This window comes from Salvelinus sp. IW2-2015, linkage group LG20 (assembly GCF_002910315.2).
Source record: "Salvelinus sp. IW2-2015 linkage group LG20, ASM291031v2, whole genome shotgun sequence".
Classification (NCBI taxonomy): domain Eukaryota; kingdom Metazoa; phylum Chordata; class Actinopteri; order Salmoniformes; family Salmonidae; genus Salvelinus; species Salvelinus sp. IW2-2015.
Genome location: NC_036860.1, coordinates 44,480,387 through 44,504,707, shown reverse-complemented (window position 1 = coordinate 44,504,707; position 24,321 = coordinate 44,480,387). Strand labels below are relative to the sequence as shown.

The window sequence follows — 24,321 nt, the reverse complement described above, 5'->3', positions numbered from 1 at the left end:
GACAGTCATATGACATCATGTTATACAATACATTTATGTTTTGTTCGATTATGTGCATATTTATAGCCACAAATCGTGGTTTTACATTGGCGCCATGTTCAGAAATGGCTCCAAAATAGCGAAAGTAATTACAGATAGCCACGTGAAATACAGAAATACTCATCATAAACTTTGATGAAAGATACATGTTTAACATATAATTAAAGATACACTGGTTCTTAATGCAACCGCTGTGTTAGATTTAAAAAATAACTTTAGTAAAAAGCACAGCATGCAATAATCTGAGACAGCGCTCAGCCATTCTCGCCATGTTGGAGTCAACAGAAATACGAAATTACATCATAAATATTCCCTTACCTTTGATGATCTTTCATCAGAATGCAGTGCCAGGAATCCTAGTTCCACAATAAATCGTTTTTTTGTTTTATAATGTCCATTACTTCTGTCGAATTAGCAACTTTGGCTAGCATGTGTAGTTCACGTGTCATAGAACTTTACGCTAATGAACGAAAACTTCAAAAAGTGATATTACAAATCGAATAAACTGGTCAAACTCAGTTGAGAATCAATCTTCATGATGTTTTTCTCATATATATCCAATAACGTCCCAGACGGAGCATTTCTTCATGTCTATATAACGCATTGCAGACAAGGACATGACATTCCCAATGTGCGTGGCAAGAACTGGCAATATGCCTGACCTGTCACTCAAAGGCTCTCATTCGGTCCCACATCAGGCTAAACGCTTCATTCCACGTTCTACTGCCTGTTGACATCTAGTGGAAGGCGTATGAAGTGCATACAGATCCATAAATATAAGGCATTTGAATAGGTGATGCCTTTCACAGCGACCCATTTCCGAATTTTCACTTCCTGTTTGGTAGTTTGCCTTCCATATGAGTTCTGTTTTACTCACAGATATAATTAAAACAGTTTTAGAAACTTCAGAGTGTTTTCTATCCAATAGTAATAATAATATGCATATCATATGATCTAGAACAGAGTACGAGGCCGTTTAATTTGGGCACCAATTCATCCAAAAGTGTAAATGTCTCCCCCTAGTCTTAAGAAGTTTTTAACTAATTATGACAAATGTTAAGAAAATGTTCAGCAATGTAATAAAGTAATGCCTTTTCAAATAAGTTACGTTACACGTTATGTTGTCTGACAATTTGTTTGCTACGCTAGCCTTATGAACCGCATATCATTACAGCAGTTGCTTTTATGTACCGGTTTGTTAGCTAGCTACTGTTCTAACGTTAGTTGACTACTTGTGCATCCAACTTGCCAGTATTAACTATATGCTATCTAACTAACTACCCAATGTTTATTGACTTGATTATTCACGTCATTCTTAGCTAAGCTAAGTGGTATAGTCATTGTGCATTCTCAATGRACAAATAAGTCGTAAGATGTCTGGCTAGTAATTTGTTAGCTATGCTAACAAACTAGCAAGAAGTTGTATAGCAACAGCATCAACTTCCGGTAGACAGTCAAAGCACTAGTACACTCAACTGAAAGGAGACTGTTCATTTACAGTATAATAAAATGAACAAATAGTACAGATGCTTTGTAAAACAGTATGAGACTGTTACGTAAATGAGGTTTTCAAGAATGTTTGAGTACAGGTATCTGTTACACAATTCCCTTTCATTGCCATTTCCTCTGGTGTTTTTGAGGGTCTTTGCATTTGTATTTCTGTATGAATGTAAGATCTTATCAGTTGTTTATAATTAAGCATTACTTAGAAACGAATTGATTTACTGCTAATTTGTTAACCGATGAAATTGCAGTCTCATTGTATGTAGTATAGTATAGTAAGTATGTTAGTATGGGTATTTGAACACAGCTGTAGTGTTTTGTGGACTGTAGTATACTGTAGTATTTACTATAGTGTTTTGCAGATATTATTGTAGCATACTATGGTACTATTGTAGTATTACTATAGTAAAAAAAACTGTAGCATATACTATAATAATTACTGTAGTGTTTTTGCAGACTGTAGTATAGGCAACTGTATTATTTACTATAGTGTTTTTGTTTTATTATCTTTGACATATAAGTGGGGGCTTTCTCCTTGAGGGAACCTACTGGACAAATACTAAAAGAGCAAATTGTCCATAACCTCTTGGACTGCGGTTGGAATGGATAGTACAGAGCTTCTGCTCTTTTCTATAACCTGTAGGGAACACAATATGGTCTACTCTTGGCATGTAGGTTTTTCACTTATGGGCGGCACAAATTGGGATATGGGGGGTATATGCAAATTAAATACTGTAGTATTACTATAGTAAAACAACTTGTTTCAGACATTACTGTAGTGTTTTTTGCAGACTGTAGTATACTGTAGTATTAACTGTAGTATTCTACAGTATACTACAGTGTTCTATAGTAATTACTACACATGATCGAGGGATGCTACAGTGTAGTATATATTCTACAGTATACTACAGAATTATATAGTAAGTATTTGTTCATGTAGGTTGACATTATCACGACCAATCTCCTGTGAGCTGAGCGGCGAATCCCAGCCACACTTTGAGGCCCAGATGGTTGGACATAAACATCAAGTATGAAATGTAATAATCATAATAAATCTGAGATTCTCTGTTTAGCAGATGCTTTTGTTCCAGAAAACAACTGACATCGCCCACAGCTTTCATTACATATCCATTTGCACTGCAGAATATAGTTCCCAGGTTCAACCAGRTTAAGTGCCTTTCTCAAGGGGTTTAGGGGCTTGATTATCCCACCTAACTACCTGCCTGGAACCAAGGCCATTCCCCAAACTGCTTCAGCAGACAGACAGACTGCTGTAATGTTTAAACTATTCAGCATGGGAGGGAACCGTCTGTATGTTTCCATGCACTGAGACTTAGTTATAATCTATGGACCCTTGTCCCCTACAATGACGATGGGGAGGAGTAGTGATATGCGGTCTGGTCTGTGGTTTAAACCTGCCCCAGCCTTGGAAGGTCTGTCTACTAAGATCAGGGCTCTGATTCTGGCTCTCTCTTTCTTTCTGGCAGTCGGTCACAGCTTGGAAAATGAGTCGGATCACCACAAAGGAGAACAAAATGCATATGTGGATCCATTTTCTTAGTCTATAGTACATTTCATATTGAATTAGAAATTTACTGAAAGCGGGACACTAATCCGGATGCTTATAAGAAATCCCGCTACGCCCTCAGACGAACCATCAAACAGGAAAAGCGTCGATACAGGATTAAGATTGAATCCTACAACACCAGCTCTGACGCTCGTCGGATGTGGCAGGACTTGAAAACTATTATGGACTACAAAGGGAAACCCAGCCACGAGCTGCCCAGTGACGCGAGCCTACCAGACGAGCTAAATACCTTTTATGCTCGCTTCGAGGCAAACAACACTGAAGCATGCATGAGAGCACCAGCTGTTCTGGACGACTTTGTGATAACGCTCTCGGTAGCCAATGTGAGCAAGACCTTTAAAAGGTCAACATTCACAAAGCTGTGGGGCCAGACGGATTACCAGGATGTGCACTCAAAGCATGCGTGGACCAACTGGCAGGTGTCTTCACTGACATTTTCAACCTCTCCCTGACAGAGTCTGTAATACCTACATGTTTCAAGCAGACCACCATAGTCCCTGTGCCTAAGAAAGCGAAGGTAACCTGCCTAAATGATTGCCGCCCCGTAGCACTCACGTTGGTAGCCATGAAGTGCTTTGAAAGGCTGGTCATGGCTCACATCAACAGCATCATCCCGGATACACTAGACCCATTCCAATTTGCATAACGCCCCAACAGATCCACAGATGATGCAATCTCAATCGCACTTCACACCGCCCTTTTCCACCTGGACAAAAGGAACACCTATGTGAGAATGCTGTTCATTGACTACTGCTCAGCGTTCAACACCATAGTGCCCAAAAAGCTCATCACTAAGCTAAGGACCCTGAGACTAAACACCTCACTCTGCAACTGGATCCTGGACTTCCTGACGGGCTGCCCCAGATGGTAAGGCTAGGCAACAACACGTCTGCCACGCTGATCCTCAACACTGGGGCCCCTCAGGGGTGCGTGCTTAGTCCCCTCCTGTACTCCCTGTTCCCCCCGACTGCGTGGCCAAACACGACTCCATCATTAAGTTTGCTGATGACACAACAGTGGTAGACCTGATTACCGACAACGATGAGACAGCCTATAGGGAGGTCAGAGACCTGGCAGTGTGGTGCCAGGGCAACAACCTCTCCCTCATTGTGAACAAGACGAAAGAGCTGATCGTGGACTACAGGAAAAGGAGGGCCGAGCAGGCCCCCATTAACATCAACAGGGCTGTAGTGGAGAGAGTCGAGAGTTTCAAGTTCCTTGGTGTCCACATCACCAATGAACTATCATGGTCAAAACATACCAAGGCAGTCGTGAAGAGGGCACAACAACACCATTTCCCCCTCAGGAGACTGAAAATATTTGCCATTGGTCCCTAGATCCTTAAAAAGTTATACAGCTGCACCATTGAGAGCATCCTGACTGGTTGCATCACCGTCTGGTATGGCAACTGCTCGGCATCTGACAGTAAGGTGCTACAGAGGTTAGTGCGTACGGCCCAGTACATCACTGGGGCCAAGCTTTCTGCCATCCAGGACCTATAAACTAGGCAGTTTCAGAGGAAAGCCCCAAAAATTGTTAAAGACTCCAGTCACCCAAGTCATAGACTGTTCTCTCTGCTACCGTACAGCAAGCGGTACCGGAGCGCCAACTCTAGAACCAAAAGGCTCCTCAAACCTCTCTGGGATATGTGGGACGGTAGCGTCCCACCTGGCCAACATCCAGTGAAAATGCAGAGCGCCAAATTCAAATAAATTACTATTAAATTAAACTTTCATGAAATCACACATTCAATATACCAAATTAAAGCTACACTTGTTGTGAATCCAGCCAACGTGTCAGATTTCAAAAATGCTTTACGGCGAAAGCAAACAATGCTATTATCTGAGGATAGCACCCCAGCTAACAATCACCAGACCATCATATTTCAACCTTCCAGGCGCTACACAAAACACAGAAATAAAGATATAATTCATGCCTTACCTTTGACGAGCTTCTTCTGTTGGCACTCCAATATGTCCCATAAACATCACAAATGGTCCTTTTGTTCGATTAATTCCGTCGATATATATCCAAAATGTCAATTTATTTGGTTCGTTTCATCCAGAAAAACACCGGTTCCAACTTGCACAACGTGACTACAAAATATCTCAAAAGTTACCTGTAAGCGTTGTCCAAACATTTCAAACTACTTTTGTAATACAACTTTAGGTATTTTTTAACGTAAATAATCGATAAAATTGAAGACGGGATGATCTGTGTTCAATACCGGAGGAAAACAATGTGTAGCATGCTTTCTGGTCACGCGCCTCTAACAAACAGTACATTTCACTGGAGCCTCATTCTGAACATGGCTACTTCTTAATTTCTCAAAGGAAAAACCTCAACCAATTTCTAAAGACTGTTGACATCCAGTGGAAGCGATAGGAACTGCAGGAAGGTCTCTTAGRAATCTGGATTCCCAATGAAAACACATTGAAAAGAGAGTGAACTCAAAAAAAAGAAAATCTGAATGGTTTGTCCCCGGGGTTTTGCCTGCCAAATAAGTTCTGTTATAGTCCCAGACATGATTCAAACAGTTTTAGAAACTTCAGAGTGTTTTCTATCCAATACTAATAATAATATGCATATATTAGCATCTGGGACTGAGTAGGAGGCAGTTTACTCTGGGTACRCTTTTCATCCAAACGTGAAAATGCTGCCCCCTATCCTAGAGAAGTTTTAACAGCTTCTACCCCCAAACCATAAGACTGCTGAAAAATGTATCAAATTGCCACCCGCACTATTTACATTGACCCCCCCCCCCTTGTTTTACACTGCTGCTACTTGCTGTTTATTATCTGTACATAGTCACTTTACTTCTATCTACATGAACAAATTACCTCGACTAACCCTGTACCTCGCACATTGACTCGATACCGGTACCTCCTGTACCTTTTATTGTGTTATTTTTTTCAATTATTTTTACTTTAGTTTATTTAGTAAATATTTTCTTAACTTTTTCTTGAACTACATTGTTGGTTAAGAGCTTGTTAGTAAGCATTTCACGTTAAGGTCTACACCTGTTGTATTCGGCACGTGACAAATAAAGTTTGATTTGAAAGCAAGAGGGTGTTGCTGTAATTCCTTTCTTCATCAGAGCACCATGTCATTGTTTTTTGGCTTTGTTGATTGGTGATACTGTAATGTAAACCTCTCATATATAGTACACCGCTGTTATGGTATCGTTGGATATTATTGTCTCTTTCACTTGCACTGTCAGTAGTTGGAAAGCATCTCTCCATTCTAGAGTGGATGTGGGAGTCAGATTCGCACTCCAACTCAACCTTAGCTATCCAATCCACTATGACTTTATTCATACTTTGGTTTGCTATTCACGGCTTTACCAATACCAAAACACTATCATTACAGCGAGACCAAGATGTCTTGATCAAGATGTCTTGGTAAAGACCAGGGGCCTTTCAAACATAGTACTAAACCCATAACGGACCTAGCCTGACAGAACCTTCCAGTTACTTGGAGCAGCCTGCTCCACCCAGAACCACAGCCCTGCAGCAGTATCTCAACAGCTAGCCTATAGGGCCTCCGAGAGCCTCTCAGCTGATGGAGCCTCTTATCAACACAGGCTGCCCAGTGAAAGGGACTTAGCAGCTATCAATTAGGGTCCAAACAAATGCAGAGTGATATTAATGGGTGTTCAATGGCAGAGCGTGAGAGGCCTCTCCATGTAGGCTCAACGACCCCCCTCAGCCCCAGACGACTCACAATGCCAACAGGTTGACAGTGTGTTGTTTAGCTTGATCCTGCTAAAACCCTGGAAACCCCAAGAGGAAGGGCCTTTTATCTGCATGGGGCCTCCTAGCTGACTCTCCTACTGGGGTGGGATCTCTGTGTGGTGACTGCTCTGCTCTGTCAAGTCAACCACTATAGTGCTGCACTTCAGTCAGTCTGGCCCTCTGGGGCTCAGACTGAGTGAAAGGATCTAGGTTCATGTTCTGAATGATGTGTAGAACGTTCAATTAACCATGTCTGAATTTTTGGAAGAGACCTAACGTGAAATACTGTATGTCTTAATTCCAGTCCCAATTTATAGACACATTTTTTGTTGATCTATCTTCTCACTTTTCACTTGAGTTTTTCAGAAACAAATATAATTCTGTTGTAGTATGTACTATACACGTACATTTTCCAAATTACAGCCAGGTACTCAAAAGCCTTGGTTGGCTTCATACTGTTCCTCCTCAACCCTCCACACACAGTTATTAAACAGACTAGAGGAGCCAAGCTGCGTTGGGCCGGAGCCCAGAGTTTATTTTAAGAGTTCAGTTTTTCTCCATCTTTCCTCACCTCTGAACTGAATGGGTCGTCCAGATGTAGCTAACTAGTGGGGCCGAGGCGAAGAGGACCGTGGTCCTGGAGAATTCTGCTGCCTCAGCGCTCCCTGGTCCAGCTGGCTCAGCGGCCATGCCAAGCAGGGTAGGAGTCATTGGTTCCAGCTGCGCCTCCATTTATGGGATGGTTGGACAAATAAATCATGGGATTAGATAGGAAAGGAGAGACTTGGGGAAAGAGAGATTATGCTTTCACTGTACCAACCAAGGCCTCCTTAACAGAACAGCACACTGACTGAGAGAGCTCTGTAACAGGCCAGTTGCTCCAAGATCCTTGGACTGATTTCATTGTATTAAGGATATATCCTGCATCCTAGGTCATGCTAGCAGAATTTATTGACTTAATTTGTGTCATGCCAGGCAAAATTGTAAAGATGAAATGTTTTCCAAGCAAATTATATTAGGGAGGAGGCATGTAATTGTCTTCTTATGAAATGCAACTTACCATCAAAACAAGTTATCTTTATTTCTTGCCACATAYCAATTTAAGGTTGTTGCTGTGCTATCCCGGGATCCTTGGGATGTCCCTACCCTAAGCCCTAACCTTAACCCTAACCTTAGCTCTAATCCTTACCTTAACAATTTTACATGTACACTTCAATGTGGTAGGGACATCCCAAGGAACCGAGATAGCGAGGACCCTCAATTTTATGTCATCTGTACACAGGAATGAAATGTGGGAATATCAAATCTCTCTTAATTTAAGCCAGGTCCAGCTGCATTAGCAAAAGTAATGTTGACCTCTTGATGTCATCGTTGTGAAATATTTTTTTGCCACTACGCATGTGTAAAAAAATCAACCCTATTAAGAGAAGTGTATCTTGAGTATTTTCAGTAAGTCTATTGTTGGATATAATACCCATGCACACACACACATAAGCAAATTCAATTAATTAATGCTTTTGTCTGAGTGAGGGCCATTTCAACAAGGCCAAATGTCTGCTGGTTCTGCCCTCAGTAAACACCAGAGACTTTGATAGAAAATAAAAACATGAGGGACTAGATCCTGCCACTGCTGTCACAGGCCAGACAGGTAGCTACTAATTCTCTACAAATTCCCCACTTCATATGGTTGTAGCAGACTGTGATTTGGTGAGGTCTCTGCATGGCTGCTAGTATTTTTCCTTAAGACGAGATATCCCCTTAATGTGATTAGTTTAATGGCAAATGAATAACCATAACACATCCATGGCAGACGGGTGTGTCATTGATCTGTCTGGATTCATTCAGCCCCCCCTCCTATCCTCTCATCCTCCTCGGCCTGCTGCTGCGTCAGCCACTCTCCCCTATCGATATGCTCTTGCCCCTTGACCCCTGGGACAGATCAATGGTATTGATYGAGAAGAGCAGGGGCAAGGGCAGGGTCCTCTGACTGGTCCCACCAGCCCGCCCGCCTCGACTGCCAGTCAGCTAGTGTGACAAGACATGATTGTCATTAATGTCCCGCTGGCTGATGAGAGGAGGGAAAGGCTAGGGAGGCGCTGTGCATCTCAATCTCTGGCCTCCCCCGCCCCCCACTGTGCTACTCACATTCCCTGTTCGCCACCACTGGTGCCGCCTGCCTGCCTGCCTGCCTGCCTGCCTGCCTGCCTGTCTGCCTGTCTGCCTGTCTGTCTGTCTGTCTGTCTGTCTGTCTGTCTGTCTGTCTGTCTGTCTGTCTGTCTGTCTGTCTGTCTGTCTGTCTGTGTGTGTGTTTGTGTGCATCACTTCCTGCAATAAGCTATTCGTCTCTGCGCTCTCCTTAGCAGGTACAATAGAAAACAACAGGAATTAATTTAATTAAAACCGGTCACTGAGTGTTTCCATGTGGAAGACAGAACAATCTTAAATTAAATTAAATCTTAAATTGGACATTGATTCATATTAAGTCTTTTCCTTACAATGTCATGGAACTTAGAGAGAACTGACAAAACTATTTCTTCCTGGTTGTCCAAAGNCTGCCTGCCTGCCTGCCTGCCTGCCTGCCTGCCTGCCTGCCTGCCTGCCTGCCTGCCTGCCTGCCTGCCTGCCTGCCTGCGTGATTGACGCGTGTCGTAAGACACCGTCATCTGATTTCAGACTTATTGTAAAATGGGTGGTGTCATAGCGTTTTGATAGTGCATAATGGTTCTCAAAGTCATTGTCTGCACTGCCTTCTGCTGCAAGCTCTTTTTGGGGATCTTTGAGACATAGAACAGTCTGGTTATTTCTGTGGTGTAAATCATTGTACTCCTGTCATGACAACATTCTCTTTTATATCAGTGCTGCATCATAGAGGCTTGAGGAGATGTATTTACTGTACCAGCCTGCTACTCACATTCCTTCATCCTTTAGATTTTTACTTTAACTTATTAAAGACAAACCAGGGTCATTCGTGTTTATGACATTGTACACGTTTCCTCAGCCAGTAAAAAAATGACCAACCGTGGTATTCCAAGATTCGTTATACAGTCTAGACTAGAAAAATGGAGAGGATATGGGGAAACGGGAGGAGAGGGAATAGGAGGAGGGGGAAGGAGAGGAGGGTCAAAGCGTGATGTCTAGCCGTGTGTGTGTTGGAGGGGTGTTAGCTCTTCGCTGATTGGAGCGTCTAAGGAAGCACGGTGGTGTGTGTACGTGTGTGTGTGTGTTGCGAGGCGGGGCAGCGGTAGCTCTAGACTTTACAGTGACACGGCTGTAATGAAGCTGATTGATCACCAGTCCTCTCTCCCCTCTCCCTTCCTCCCCTCATTCTCTCTCCCCTTCTTCCTCCCACCCGTTGTTCTCTCTCCCCTCTCTCATACACCCCTACCCCCAGCATCACCATCGCCATCACCAGGCCTGCTATGAGCCAATGGACTAACCCTTACCCACTCGCATATAGACTTCAACCTTGCCATGGTAGTGACGTTGGCTACAGGAGGAAGATAATGTAATATAGCATATTTTTTTAACTGTTGACGTTCTTAGTCTTGACCTTGTTCTGAGCTCAAATACAGATGCCTGTGTGTGAAGCACCAGAGTGATTCTTCTGAAGGATCTCTGCATTGCAGCAAAGCCATGACGTGGGGTTTTTGCAGTTTTGAATAAAAGCAARTAACCAATCAATTATGATATTTGCAGGCCCCCTTTACCTTTCCCCTCTTTGTCGTACGGGGTYGCAACCCTAATCCATCCAGGGTGTTCAGGTTGATAGATCGGGGGCTCTGAGTTTAGGATGACCTGCCAAGGGCAGATCTCATTCAGATAGAGAAAAAAAACACGTTGTCTGTTCCTTTGTTTTGCTCTGTCTTATGACTTTGTTCCATTTGCTGTGTCTTGCATAATTTTAGTGTTTCGGATGGGGAGGACAGTGAAGCTTGAACGCTGTTGGAGTGTGCAGGACAAAGACGTACAGATAGCCTATGTGAGACTATATGTCTCTAACTAATCAGTATTCAGCAGGGAGTCTACAGTATGACGGAATATTTTTGCTAAAGGTCCTCCTTTATTAACTGCAGCACTGTAGTGTGGATGTGGTGTGGAGTCTTAAGGGCATAGACGGGCTGCTAGAAAGAGAGAAACAGATAGCCACTTCTGTCCAAAACCTACCCAAGCAGAGAATCTCACAAACAATCATGTGCTGTGATTTCTGTGATTTTTCTCTGCTTGTGTGTCATTCAGCATCTCTATAGGTGTATGCTGTTAATTGAGCATCTATTGAATATTTTTTTTAAGCTATTATGGTATACTTTGTATGGTCTGACTGATGAAATACAGTCCTGTCAGACTGTCATCTGTCGGTGTGCACGCTTCAGCGCTTAGGTCATAATATTATGACAGTGTCAGTTTTCAGTGTTAGGTGACCCTGTCATTGTCTGTCGGTGTCTGTATCTTGTGTGTTGGGGGACTGCGACAGAGTCTCTAGGAGTTTTTGGTCTGTTGTCCCTGTCAATTTGTCTGTGTACTACTGTTTTGTCGAGTACTGTCGTACAACTACCGTTGTGTCTGAGTTTTGTGTTTACATGTCTGTGATGGCGTCCGTACTCTGTGTTATATGTCAGTATGCCTTGTGTTGTGTGTCTGTTGTGTGACAGCATGAGACACTTTAGAGCATCCTGCTCCTTGGCCAACCAGCCAGGCGTTGGAATTGATCATCAGCACAGGTGGAACRTGTGCGCCAACCGAGGTTGTATGGGAGTGAGAGAGAGAAAGAGAGAGAGAGAGGGAGGGCTATAGCTGCAGACTCCCGCTGCTGTAGCGTAGTACCACTCTGGGCGAGTGAGCAGCCACAGACGGGAGTCACAGAAACGAGCAGACAGGTAGAGACCTGGGGATGGGGAGGAGGGGGTGATGGGAATAGCATGTGGGCAGTGTTTTGGGAGACGAAATGTTTTGGCATCACCATTTTCTTGTGATGGCCCTGTTGTCACTGTGGTGTTGGTGTTGGACCTACGTGGAAAAAAAACAGGGTAGATCACTGTCACGACACGGCTGGTGGTCCTGGAGCCTAAGGGGGGAGGTGAGATGGAGCTGATGATGCAAGTGGTGAGGGGAGGAGAGGGGGGGGGGGGGGGGGGGGGGGGGGGGAAGGGGGAGGAGAGGTGTCCCACCTCACTGACCTGCGTCTGGCTCAGCCCCGGACTCCTCAGCATCTCCCTTTCTGTTTTTCTTTTTTCCCTGCTACTTTTTCTCTCCTTTTCCCCCTCATCCCTCGCTTTAAGATAGATGACAGAGGCGTAGTCGGCACAGACACGGAGGAGTGTGAGGCGACAGAAAGAACACTCGCGTTTCCGGAAGCGTCCGCTTTGCTCCGCGTTCCCCTGAAAAAGGCATCTATCTAACTATTAGTGGGAGGAGTTGGGAGGGGGAGGGGTGAGGAGGGTTTGTGTAGGGTGAACAAGGGGTGAAAATGACATGTAAATGTTTTGGCTGCGGTGCTTTGTTAAGATTCATGACAGGGCAGTTTGGTTTCTTTCATGGCAATATGATTGTGTGGCTCTGGTTACCACCGCCTGTGTCTGTACTCTGTGTGTGTCTGAACTCTGTATTTGTGATGAGAGGGAAGCTCTGTGACTGAATGTGGCTTCTTGTTCAGCTCTGTGGTGGTGACAACTTATTTCTGTACCGTGCAGAGCTCRCCACCATGGCAGTGGGGCGAGGGGGATTGGGTGTAAGCAGGGGGAGACTGTTAGCAGTAGAGACAGCAGTGTGTGTGAAGGGGGGAGGGGGGTGCAGTTAGAGGCGTGGAGTGGGGGAGCACGAGTTCTGGAAGATGCTCTGCTCTGTGTTTCTTTTGTTATTATCTTACTCTGGTTAGTATCGCTTTTTACCTGCCACTTCCGCAAAAGCTGGTCAGCCAAGAGAGTGGGGCGGCGTCACGTAATGATACATTTTCTTATTATTTCATTTATGACTGAGGCTATCCGTGGAGGGGGGGGTTAGAGTCTCCGGTCACCCCCGTAATGGAAGCCCTCAGACTGGGGCCGTCAGGTGGTCAGCTCTCCTCCCTGGCGGTGGCTGTGGTGATCAGCAGTGGTCAGTGCAGGCGACGGGTTGGAGGGTCCGGTGCAGTGGTCAGCACTGGGGCCATTCATCCCAAGGGGGAGAGGGAGATGTAGACTGATGATCCGCGTGCATGTCAACGCTCAGAGGACAAAGAGGCAAGACTGTCTGCCTGGCTGGGGGGCTTTCCTCTGCTAGCACAAAGGCTAGTTAGCGCAGAGTGCTGGCTCGCCTGTCTGAGGCTGGCTCTGCCCTGCGACGTGGAAAATGTAACTCTGATCGTCTCTAGCGAACCTTATTCCTCTCTTTTCCTCTCTTTGACCTCTCTCATATCTCCTTCTTCATCTTTGTCTCTGCTATTATTATCTTGTTGCTGTGGTGTTACAGTTTATTGTGTTTGTGGCGTTTGTGTGTTCTGATACGTCTGTCTATGCCTTTCTTTGTGTGCGGACCATTCAGCTTATCTTTTACTTGAGCTCTCTGAAATGAAGGAATAAGTTATCTGCAGTGAAGGAGGGGATAAATAGGGATTTTTTTCTTCCACAGCAGGCGACTGTTGTTTGACGAAGCCTTTTGGCACATTACCCAAGCGGTCAGAACGGACAGGACACTGGCCAGACAGACACGTGGAGGTGGTTTTGGGGCAGGAGGGAGGCACCAAGGGGTGGTGGTAGTGAGAGAAGGGTGCCATGCTGCTCACACCCCTGTCCGACTGACTGACCGTGTGCGGCTCCTCAGTGCCAGGACCCTGTTGTACTTCTCCTGCTCCCTGAGACCCTAACTTGTGAGCTCTCTTCATGAAAAATCACGGGTTAGGCTCTTGGGACGCTGGCGGAGGGCACGAACGACTACAGTAGCAACCCAATGTGCCTGCCAAGGGTGGAGTCGGGATGGAACAGCTGCTGACATCAATGTTACACACATCAGGATGTATGGGGAAAGGGAGGAAGTGGAAGACAGAGAGAGAAAAGTGGGATGAGGAAGGGGGACCGAAAGAGAGCATTGTTGGTAGTGAAATGAAAACGTAGGTTTCTTTCTTGATGAGCTTTACTAACGATTTAGCACTCGCTCACATCCCTATGTGTACAATGTATGATCGCCCTTACAGTGGGTCCTCACTTAGTAGTTGCGTCATATCGCGATACACTGCGGTATGCCACGGTACGGTACTGCACGTTACAGTGCGTGACGTCATAGTATTTTGCTGTCAGCCACTGCTGCCATTAATGCTTGTGCGAACCATCAGAGGGCATCTTTGAGCACATCTACTCCAGCCTGGCGTGCCTACAGTAAGACTACAAAATAAAGCCATGTTGTCCACAGTTTTATGAGTTTAACCTTCTGAATTATTATATTGAAGAAAGATTTTTTTCTTTGTTTTCTATTTGTCTACTGTAATGTAGCCTATATTTTATTATCTTAAATGATTGTCAGGGGCTCCCCTTTCATCAAACCTAATGTGTCAAAATAATATATAATTTTGTGACAAAACTGCATAATGGTATTCGCTTTATGAAAACTAGTCACTGCAAATGATGCAGAGTAAAATAGGCTACTTGTTACGGGAGAGGAGGACGCTGCAGCGGGAAAGAGTCATAGCCCCTAGTCTGTATAAAGTGAGTTTCTGAAACAGAGTCATTCTTTGCTGATGCGAAGAAGAAACTGAATGAAAGAGAGTACAGGGAGGAAAAACCGACAGGCAAGTCATCTGTATGGGCCTCATTTACGCACATTGTGGATACGGAGGGGGAAAGGGTTGCCCATATTTTCAAGACCTGAGCTATTTCATTTATTTTTTATTTATGAAATTACTAGTTTATTTAGGCTATAAATGTCTTGGTACTTTGTAAAGTTCATGGTGTCATTAACCTTAACAAGGATCCCAGGACCAGTGGAAGCAAAATAGTCCTATAACATCGAAGATCCACCACCATATTTGACCGTAGGTGTATGAAGAACTTTTCTGCATATGCTTTCTTTTTCGATGCCAAAGATCTTGGCCATGTCAGATGACATCAAAATAGAACCCTTGGCCACGCACACCAGTGGTGGGTTTGGTGTCGAAAATCGGAAGCATATGCAGAAAAGTACCTCATACCTACAGTAAAATATGGTGGTGCATCTTTGTTATGGGGCTATTTTGCTTCCACTGGTCCTGTTGGCCCTTGTTAAGGTCAATGGCATCATGAACTTTACCAAATACCAGGACATTTTAGCCAAAAACCTGGTTTACCGCCGACAGATATTCCAGCAAGACAAAAACCCCAAGCACACATCAAAATCCACAAAGAAATGGTTAATTGACCACAAAATCCAAATTTTGCAATGGCCATCTCAGTCTCTGGACTTGAACCCCATTGAAAACCTGTGGTGTGACATGAAGAGGGCAGTCCATAAGCGCATGAAGGATATCAAGGATCTGGAAAGATGATGATCTAAGATCCCTCCTAATGTGTTCTCCAAACTCATATAATTTTTTGAATTGTTTTTGAGATGTATTTGATTATTTGTTGTATTAGTATAAAAATTATATAATTTCACTTTATTTGCATGCATTATAGCTCAGTATTTGTATTATTTATTTCCAACAGTCTTTTTTTATCATCTTTATCAATTGTGCCAATAATTATGGACCTGACAATATAGCAGACAGATATTTCTTCAAGTTCATCTTTCAATGATGTATAAAGTCATCTGAAAGCATGCTTTAATTTGACCCTCCCTGTAACTGCTTTATGATGTGAAACTAAATTGATAGAAATAAGTTCCCCTGAAGACTCAATTACATGTTAAGAACCACAACCCAGCAAACCTGAACTTAGGAATAACAATACTCTTCAATTACTCTCCAATTGGAAACATTTGCTTTCATCAATGTTAACTGTATGAGACAAAGCGTTTTTTTTTAAATAAACCGTTTTTATGAATTACTGTGTTTGCACTATAAATTATACACTATATGGAATTATAATACACTTTTGTTCAGCACATAACATTGTTTATCCATGTAAACAGTTTACCATATTGTTTTCTAAATTGGTTTTATTTATTTACCAACATTATATATAAAGATCTACAAGATTATTATGGAAACTAGGTGATGTTCAAGCAGTTTACCTATATATTATAATAAAAATAAAATAAATTAAGTATTTTGCATTGCATAGTTGATGAATTTCTAGCCCTCACTTATTTCAGTCATGTTTCATACATGTGTAAAGGCTTTTTAAAAACCTTATTCCATGTCAAATTATCGACTTCCTTGAAATAAAGGAAAGGCCCTCAGGAATTCATCTTAATTCAGGGAGATGGAGAAGATTTCAGATAGGATGTCAAATGAAAACACCTTATATGTCGCTATACAAAATCAAATAACTTTTGACCAAGACAATCCAATTACAAACTCATACAAATTCCCCCTGTCCTTAACACTGATCTCACTGTTAAAGAGGTGTAAATTCATTCACCCTCACAGCTGACCTATTTTTTTTAAACTTTCTGCTTTTCCCGATGCAGCTTGCTTTAATAAAAAACACATTTCTGCTAAATTACCCACATTAGAAATGCAGTTTCAAAACAATTGATTTTCTCTCTATGCCCGCTCTCTCTCTCTTTTCTCTCTCTCTCTCGCTCTCTCTCTCACACACACACACACACACTCACTAATTATGTTTTTTCCCTATCTACTCCCTGTTTGGTGTTCATAGTGAACAGTGCTGATGCCAACTAATCAGTCTGTGTCTGTGCCACAGAGCCCCCAGCAACAGCTAAAGGAGTGAGTGCCATGCCCCCATGAATACCAAGCAGTCAGACACGACGCAGCGAGTGCAGAGCTGGTGCCCACAAAACAGTTAGACAGTTTTATTAGGATGTGTCTGACACGTGGCGAAGCCTGGCAGGCACGGAGGCAGCTAGCACTCGTAGGAAACCCACTGATGAAATCTTCAACTCAGCGCTAGGCTGCTAGCTCCCACAACACTAACAAAGCAGGCTGGCTGCCCTGCTCTTCTCAGCCCATATCCTCATCTGAAGGAGTCAATACATAAATATATTACACAGTGAAATCATCTCAGCAACCCTCAGGGCTTTAGCCTTTAACACTGTTCAATAGGGAATAGCCTAGCCCTAGAAAACATTTGTGAAATTTCAAGTTCATTTTACAATTAAAAACTGGTGCAAATTAGATGGATTTTTTTGGCACTGAAATGCAGTACAGTAGCCTCAAAGGCTAAAATACTGTACTACAGCATGGAGAGAATCCCAAAATAGAGTAAAAGAGAATTTTGGATATGACTTTTGGTTATCTCCAGGCTACAAGTTGCGAATTATATCTTTGGTCTTCCTCTATCGTCTTCCTCTGTTTAGTGGATTCTACAACATCAAATGAGAACGAGGGATAATGATAGAATTTAAGACAGACACATTGAAATAAATGAATAGCTCAAACATTGCAGGTTTCTGAGATGTAGTGTAAAATCCCTGTAAATTTAGACAATGCACAATTCAAACAATGAACTCTCCCTCCCTCACTCGTCTCGTTTTGATATGTTGAAGGTTGATGACCTCTGATGGAGAAGTGTTTGTTTACTCTGCAAAAAGAAAATGAACAAAGAAAACAAAACATTGAAAATGAGCAGGGAAAAACTATCAGTGCTGACAAATAAGAAACCACCTCATACCTTGTTGCACTTTATTTGTATCATTAGACATCAGCAATTGTTTTCTCAATTGTTTATATTATTTATGTAAAATAAAGAGGTATGCTAATTCCTTCCTTTGAAGCAAATATAGACAGAAGGTACAATAGGACAGACCTCTTGTCTGAAGCTGGTTTTGACTTTATGTAATGAGATTATATATTGAACCACTGTGGAGGTGGGTCCTCAAGTTAAAGAGGTAAACATACTGTCTTGTAATTTCTCCCATTGATCATAGCAACAGCAGTTCTACATTGTGTTATTATGTCATTTATCAAAATCCCCTCTTACCATTTTGCCATATAGAGCAATGGTTTCCAACCAGGGGTACTAAGACTTAGTATCAGGTTTCAGGTAAGACCCAAGTGCAGACTGTGTTGAAGTAACAATGTTTATTGCAACAGGGGCAGGCAAACGACAGGTCAAGGCAGACAGGGGTCGATAATCCAGAGTAGTGGGGCGAAGGTACAGGATGGCAGGCAGACTCAGAGTCAGGTAAGGCAGAGGTCGGTAATCCAGAGTAAAGGCAAAGGCACAGGGCAGCAGGCAGGCTCAGAGTCAGGACAAGCAAGGGTCAAAACCAGGACGCAAACGAGCGCAACTGGAGAAAAGCAGGTGCTGAGACAAACCACTGGTTGACTTGAACAAACAAGACAAACTGGCCCAGACAGACAGAAAACACAGTTATAAATACCCAGGGGATAATTGGGGAAGATGGGCGACACCTGGAAGTGGGGTGGAGACAAGCACAAGGACAGGTGAAACAGATCAGGGCGCGACACTTAGGTAATCACTTGTTACCACAATCACAGACACAGTCATACATATGGCTAAATCCTGCCTATTTCTACAATTTATCTTCTTAAAATCTGATGTTAAACCTAACCCTAACCACACCTTATGCCTAACACTAACCTTAAATTAAGAAATCATGCATTTATTTTTATTTTTATATATTGCCAATTTTGACTATGTGGCTGTGGTAACTAGTGACAACCGAAGACTCATGACACCATAGGCTTACTGGTAAAATGCACATGAGGGGGTACTTCAGGGGTACTTCGGGTAGAGCAAAATTCAGTTGGTGGTACAGTAACCGAAAAAGGTTGGGAACCACTGATTTAGAGTAATTAAACCAAATAAATCTCTAGTAATATGGATTGGAATTGGACATATTAGGATACATATTTGTGCATTCAGACATTTAGGAAGAGGCCTGGATAGTGTAGTTTAACAAAAAGGAGATCAAATATGCCTCTGACACAATAAATGTATTCAGTGAAACTCCAACCATCTATCCATTTCTATTTCCATTTAACAACCAGTGTGACATTTTGTACAGCATTCAGATTCTCTGGCTCAGCAAAAATGTGTGATATACTGCGAACCACATTCATCAAGGCATTTCTTACATAAATATCTTTCAATATGTAGTTCCATGTTCTGTGTTAGTCATCAGTTTCTTACAGCAGAAAAGATTGATTCCATCCCTGACCAGCCGTGGATAAACCCTGGTTCCAGATTATTCTAAATTAAAGTGTGTTCGCCGACGGACCCATGGTGTGTGAAGAAAAAGATTGCATTCTATTCTAAAGAGGGCACATTTTGATTGGACAGAGTTGACACAGAAATCAGATGGATTTAAAAGGAATTATCGTCTTGTTTTCTACCATTGATTGTCAGGCATTGTGGAGCTGCAGCTCAGCGGATCTCTTATCTCAGGTAGATGGGGGGGAACAGCAGGTGTGTATGATTGCATGTTGAGTATGGGGGGTGGAGGGGACGGACCACTNCACTGAGGCACGGGGTGTGGCGGGGGGAGGGGGGGGGGGCACTATGTCTGAGTTTCCAGACACTGCGGCAGGAAGCCAGCCAGTCACCTGAACACACAAATGACACTTCCCCGCACACACCCCGGTGTTCGTCCCCATGAAAGCAAATGTAATTTTCTGTTTTAATCCATTTGGGGGGTAATGTAGTGCTAAAGACAATATACCATTTAGGACTTTAGACAATATAACCATAATCAACAGCACAAAAACACAAAGGGACAAGTTTTGCCTTTTATGCTCAGGTCAGCGGTGGCAAGGAATAAAGTTCATTACAGTAAGATGAACATTGGAGTGTGAACACACTATCGAATGGACAGTATCTACCTCTGGCTGCACTGAGACATCGTTTTAACCACAGGCATAGGGATGGAGTATAGAGACACTGATGTCTAGACAGTGGTATTGAATATATGGTTATTGTTCACTAAAAGACCTTAGCATGTCCACTGGCACTTTAAGTTTGCATGAGTGTGTGTCTGTGCGTGCATGTGTGAGTGCATGTCTATGTGCGTGTGTTATGTGTGCATTCTATCTATGTAAGTGCGGCCGATGATGGTGTTCTAGCTGGGTACCCCCCCATTCCCTCCCTCCTCCCCACATCCACGGTTGCCTCCCTGCCTCTCACTTCGTCAGAGGTGTTGCCACGGAAACGCGGTATTGGGCTGCAGGCTTGCTGGAGTTATTGAACCGCAACTGGCTGGGATAATTAGACTCTGGGACTTGAATGTGACCTACAGCTGGCTTGGCTGTGTCGCCACAGAGAAATGCTTTTAACCCGTTGGTTAGTTGGCCACCAGACACTTGGACCAATGAATGTACCTTTTACCCGGCAAGGACGTGGTCAATAAAGAGACTGTAGACTTAGTCCCAGAGATACTGCACACAGACCTGCACAAACACACATTCATACACACACACACACACACACACACACACACACACACACACACACACACACACACACACACACACACACACACACACACAACACCACACACACAACACACACACACACACACACACACACACACACACACACACACACACACACACACACACACACACACACACACACACACAAATCCTGCATTCTGGCTTCCTTTGTGTCACTACAAAGAAATCATGACAGAGGAAGTTCCTTGTGTTTCCTCGAGTGCACTGCACTGCCCAACCCATGCACAGTTGGTCACATGGACACACAATCTGTTTACTCATATTTCATGGCAGGGGCGGCAGGTAGACTAGTGGTTAGTGGTTAGAGCGTTGGACTAGTAACCGAAAGGTTGCAAGATCGAATCCTCGAGCTGACAACGAGAAAATCTGTCGTTCTGCCCCCGAACAAGGCAGTTAACCCACTGTTCCTAGGCCGTCATTGAAAATAAGAATTTGTTTTTAACTGACTTGCCTAGTTAAATAAAGGTCAAATTAAAAATGAAAAAATAAACTTATATTTCACACACTGAATGGTTATGATGTGAATTACTCTGCCTGAATGTTTGTGTGACTCATATATATGAATCCAAATTACTTTTTTACCCGGAATGGTCCTGAAATGTTCGTCCTCCAGTCATTGTTAACATCCTTTTTTCCTGGTTTTCCTTCTCTCACTAATTGCTGTCATTATCCTTTCTTGTTTAGGTACTGTGGAGCCCCCCCTCCCTCTCTTTCTCTCTCAGTGTATGCTCACTCACAGGTAAAACCAAATAACAGTCACTGTAACGCTGAGGTCTGCCAAGAATAAGAACACTATTTACTTCATTAACATCTCGAACCTTACCCTCAGTTTCGCCATATTATTATTTTACATTTGGAGACATTAGTCTCTGTGTTTAAATTATATTAGTCTCTGTGTTTTAATTATACTTTACTCCATTTTGGTCCACATGGCGCATTGTCTCGCCGTGAGGCAGTAGAAATGTCAGGCGTGTTGGCTGCTGCTCTGCCAGACAGACAGCCTGGAGCTGGGTAATTAGCCAGAGTCGTTTGGGGCATGTGGCTCTGCAGATCTAGATGCCCACTGTGCACAGGGAGACACCAGACAACCTTTTAGTCTGCCCCGTCCCACTGCAGTCACTTAAAACACTGATGTATGTCCCCCCTCTCTGCCTCTATCTCCCTCTCTCTCTTTTTTCTTGTTTCTCTTTTTTGATCTACCTCTCTTTCCCTCTCACTCTTTATTTCCCTCTCTCTTGTGTTCTCTCTCTCCCTCTCTCTCTCTTTCTCCCTCTCTGTCTCTGTTTCCCCAGGACGAAGAGAAGTAGGTAGCCAAGGTGTAAGGGACGGGGTGGCTGAAGGGAGACGGAGCAGAGCAGAACACTCTCTCCTTCTCTAACCCTTGTCATTGGTATGCAGTGGCTGTTCCCCAGGCGACAGGGCCACTGGGTTGGGGCTAAACTGACTGCAGGAGGAGAGTCGGGTCTACAGAGTAAATGAGAGGAGAGCAAGACAGCAGGTAAGGGTAATGAGAACAGGCAGAGAAAGGGAGGAAAGAGAGAAGGAGGGAAGAGGAGGACAAGCGAAAGGAGGGCAAGATGTCCCAAGGGGCTTTGGGGTGAGGCACCGCCTGACCCTTCGCACTCCGTACACTGTCCAGACACTAACACACACACACACACACACACACACACACACACACACACACACACACACACACACACACACACACACACACACACACACACAACACACAACACACAACACCTAAAACTCTTTAAAAAAGGTTCCAAATGTCCCCATAGGAGAACCCTTTTTGGTTCCAGCTAGAACCCTATTTAGTTCAATATAGAACCCTCTGTGGAAAGGGTTCTACCTGGAACCAAAAAGAGTTTGTCAAAGGTTTCTCCAATAGGGACAGCCAATGAACCCTTTTAGGTTCTAGATAGAAACAAAAAGGTGCTAAGTGTACAGTGCATTCGGAAAGTATTCAGACCTCTTCACTTTTTCCACATTTTGTTATGTTACAGCCTTATTCTATAATGGATTACATTTTATCAATCTATACACAATACCCCATAATGACAAAGCAGAAACAGATTTTTAGACAGTTTTGCACACAACGAGTAAAAAATATCACATTTACAGAAGTATTCAGACCCTTTACTCAGTACTTTGTTGAAGGACCTTTGGCAGCAATTACAGCCTTGAGTCTTCTTGGGTATGATGCTAAAAGCTTGGCACACATGTATTTGGGGTGTTTCTCCCATTCTTCTCTGCAGATCCTCTCAAGCTCTGTCAGGTTGGATGGGGAGCATCGCTGCACAGCTATTATCAGGTCTCTCCAGAAATGTTTGATCACTTTCAAGTCCGGACTCTTGTTGGGCCACTCAAGGACATTCAAAGACTTGTTCCGAAGCCACTCCTGCATTGTCTTGGCTGTGTGCTTAGGGTCTTTGTCCTGTTGGAAGGTGAACCTTCACCCCAGGCTGAGGTCCTGAGCGCTCTGAAGCAGGTTTTCATCAAGGATCTCTCTGTACTTTGCTCTGTTCATCTTTCCCTCGATCCTGATTAGTCTCCCAGTCCCTGCCACTGAAAAAACATTGCCACAGAATGATGCTGCCACCACCATGCTTCACCGTAGGATTGGTGCCAGGTTTCCTCCAGACGTGACTCTTTGCATTCAGGCCAAAAAGTTCAATCTTGGTTTCATCAGACCAGAGAATGTTGTTTCTCATGGTCTGAGAGTCTTTAGGTGCCTTTTGGCAAACTCCAAGTGGACTGTTATGTGCCTTTTACTGAGGAGTGGCTTTCGTCTAGCTACTCTAACGGCCTGATTGGTGGAGTGCTGCAGAGATGGTTTTCCTTCTGGAAGGTTCTCCCATCTCCACAGAGGAACTCTCACAGAGGAACTCATCTCTCAGCTCTAGGAAGAGTCTTGGTGGTTCCAAACTTCATAAGAATGATGGAGGCCACTATGTTTTTGGGGACAATGCTGAATAAATGTTTTTGTACCCATCCCTAGATCTATGCCTCGACACAATCGTGTCTCGGAGCTCTACGGACAATTCCTTTGACCTCATGGCTTGGTTTTTGCTCTGACATGCACTGTCAACTGTGGGACGTTATATAGACAGGTGTGTGCCTTTTTCAAATCATGTCCAAACAATTGAATTTAACACAGGTGGACTTCAATCAAGTTATAGAAACATATCAAGGATGACCAATGGAAACAGGACGCACCTGATCTCAATTTCGAGTCTCATAGCATATGGTCTGAATACTTAGGTATGTGTTTAAAAATTTAAAAAATCACACATTTTTTAAAACTGTTTTCCCTTTGTCATTATGGGGTATTGGGTGAAGACTGATGTGGAAAAATAAACAATTTAATCAATTTTGGAATAAGGTTGTAACGTAACAAAATGTGGAAACAGTCATGTGGTCTAAATACTTTCCGAATGCGCTGTATATGTATTAAAGGTCCAATGCAGTTGTTTTATTCTCAATATCAAATATAATTTCTGGGTAACAATTACGTACCTTACTCTGATTATTTTTAAAGTAAAATGGTCAAGAAGAAAAATAATGTGCTTCTTAGCAAAGAGCACTGGGCCTTTAATGCCTAAACACCCGACTAGAGACGTTATGTCAAGCGCACATCATGTATCCAAAAAGCAAGAACAAATGTATTCTCTCTCACAAACACACAAGGGGAGTTTGGGTAATGTTTGGTACTTTTGACTTTTTTCTTTGTAAGAGCCTTTATGACTATATAGTGATAATGTAATGCTTCTTGAGATACATATGTCATATCTTGAGCTTTACAGCATATGATTTCGTCCAATATTTAGTATTTTATTATGTTAGTACATAAACATGTTTTTTTTCAAATAAATGTTTTACATTTTTGAGAATATTGTTATAAAGAAAGCAAA

General features: G+C 43.2%; 1 long non-coding RNA gene and 1 other non-coding gene across 3 annotated transcripts in view; one reads left to right on the top strand and one right to left on the bottom strand.

The window, feature by feature from the left end:
- The window catches only part of LOC111981907 (uncharacterized), an 82,470-nt gene extending 60,343 nt beyond the window's left edge, over positions 1 to 22,127 (top strand). For both annotated transcript variants that reach the window (XR_011481740.1, XR_011481739.1), the window contains 2 exons: positions 21,089 to 21,143; positions 21,697 to 22,127. This is a non-coding gene — a long non-coding RNA (uncharacterized lncRNA). The remainder of the gene's footprint in view (positions 1 to 21,088; positions 21,144 to 21,696) is intronic.
- LOC111982183 (U7 small nuclear RNA) lies at positions 2,065 to 2,119 on the bottom strand. The gene has a single exon (XR_002879694.1). It is a non-coding gene; the product is annotated as a U7 small nuclear RNA (small nuclear RNA).
- Positions 22,128 to 24,321: the final 2,194 nt, after the last annotated feature.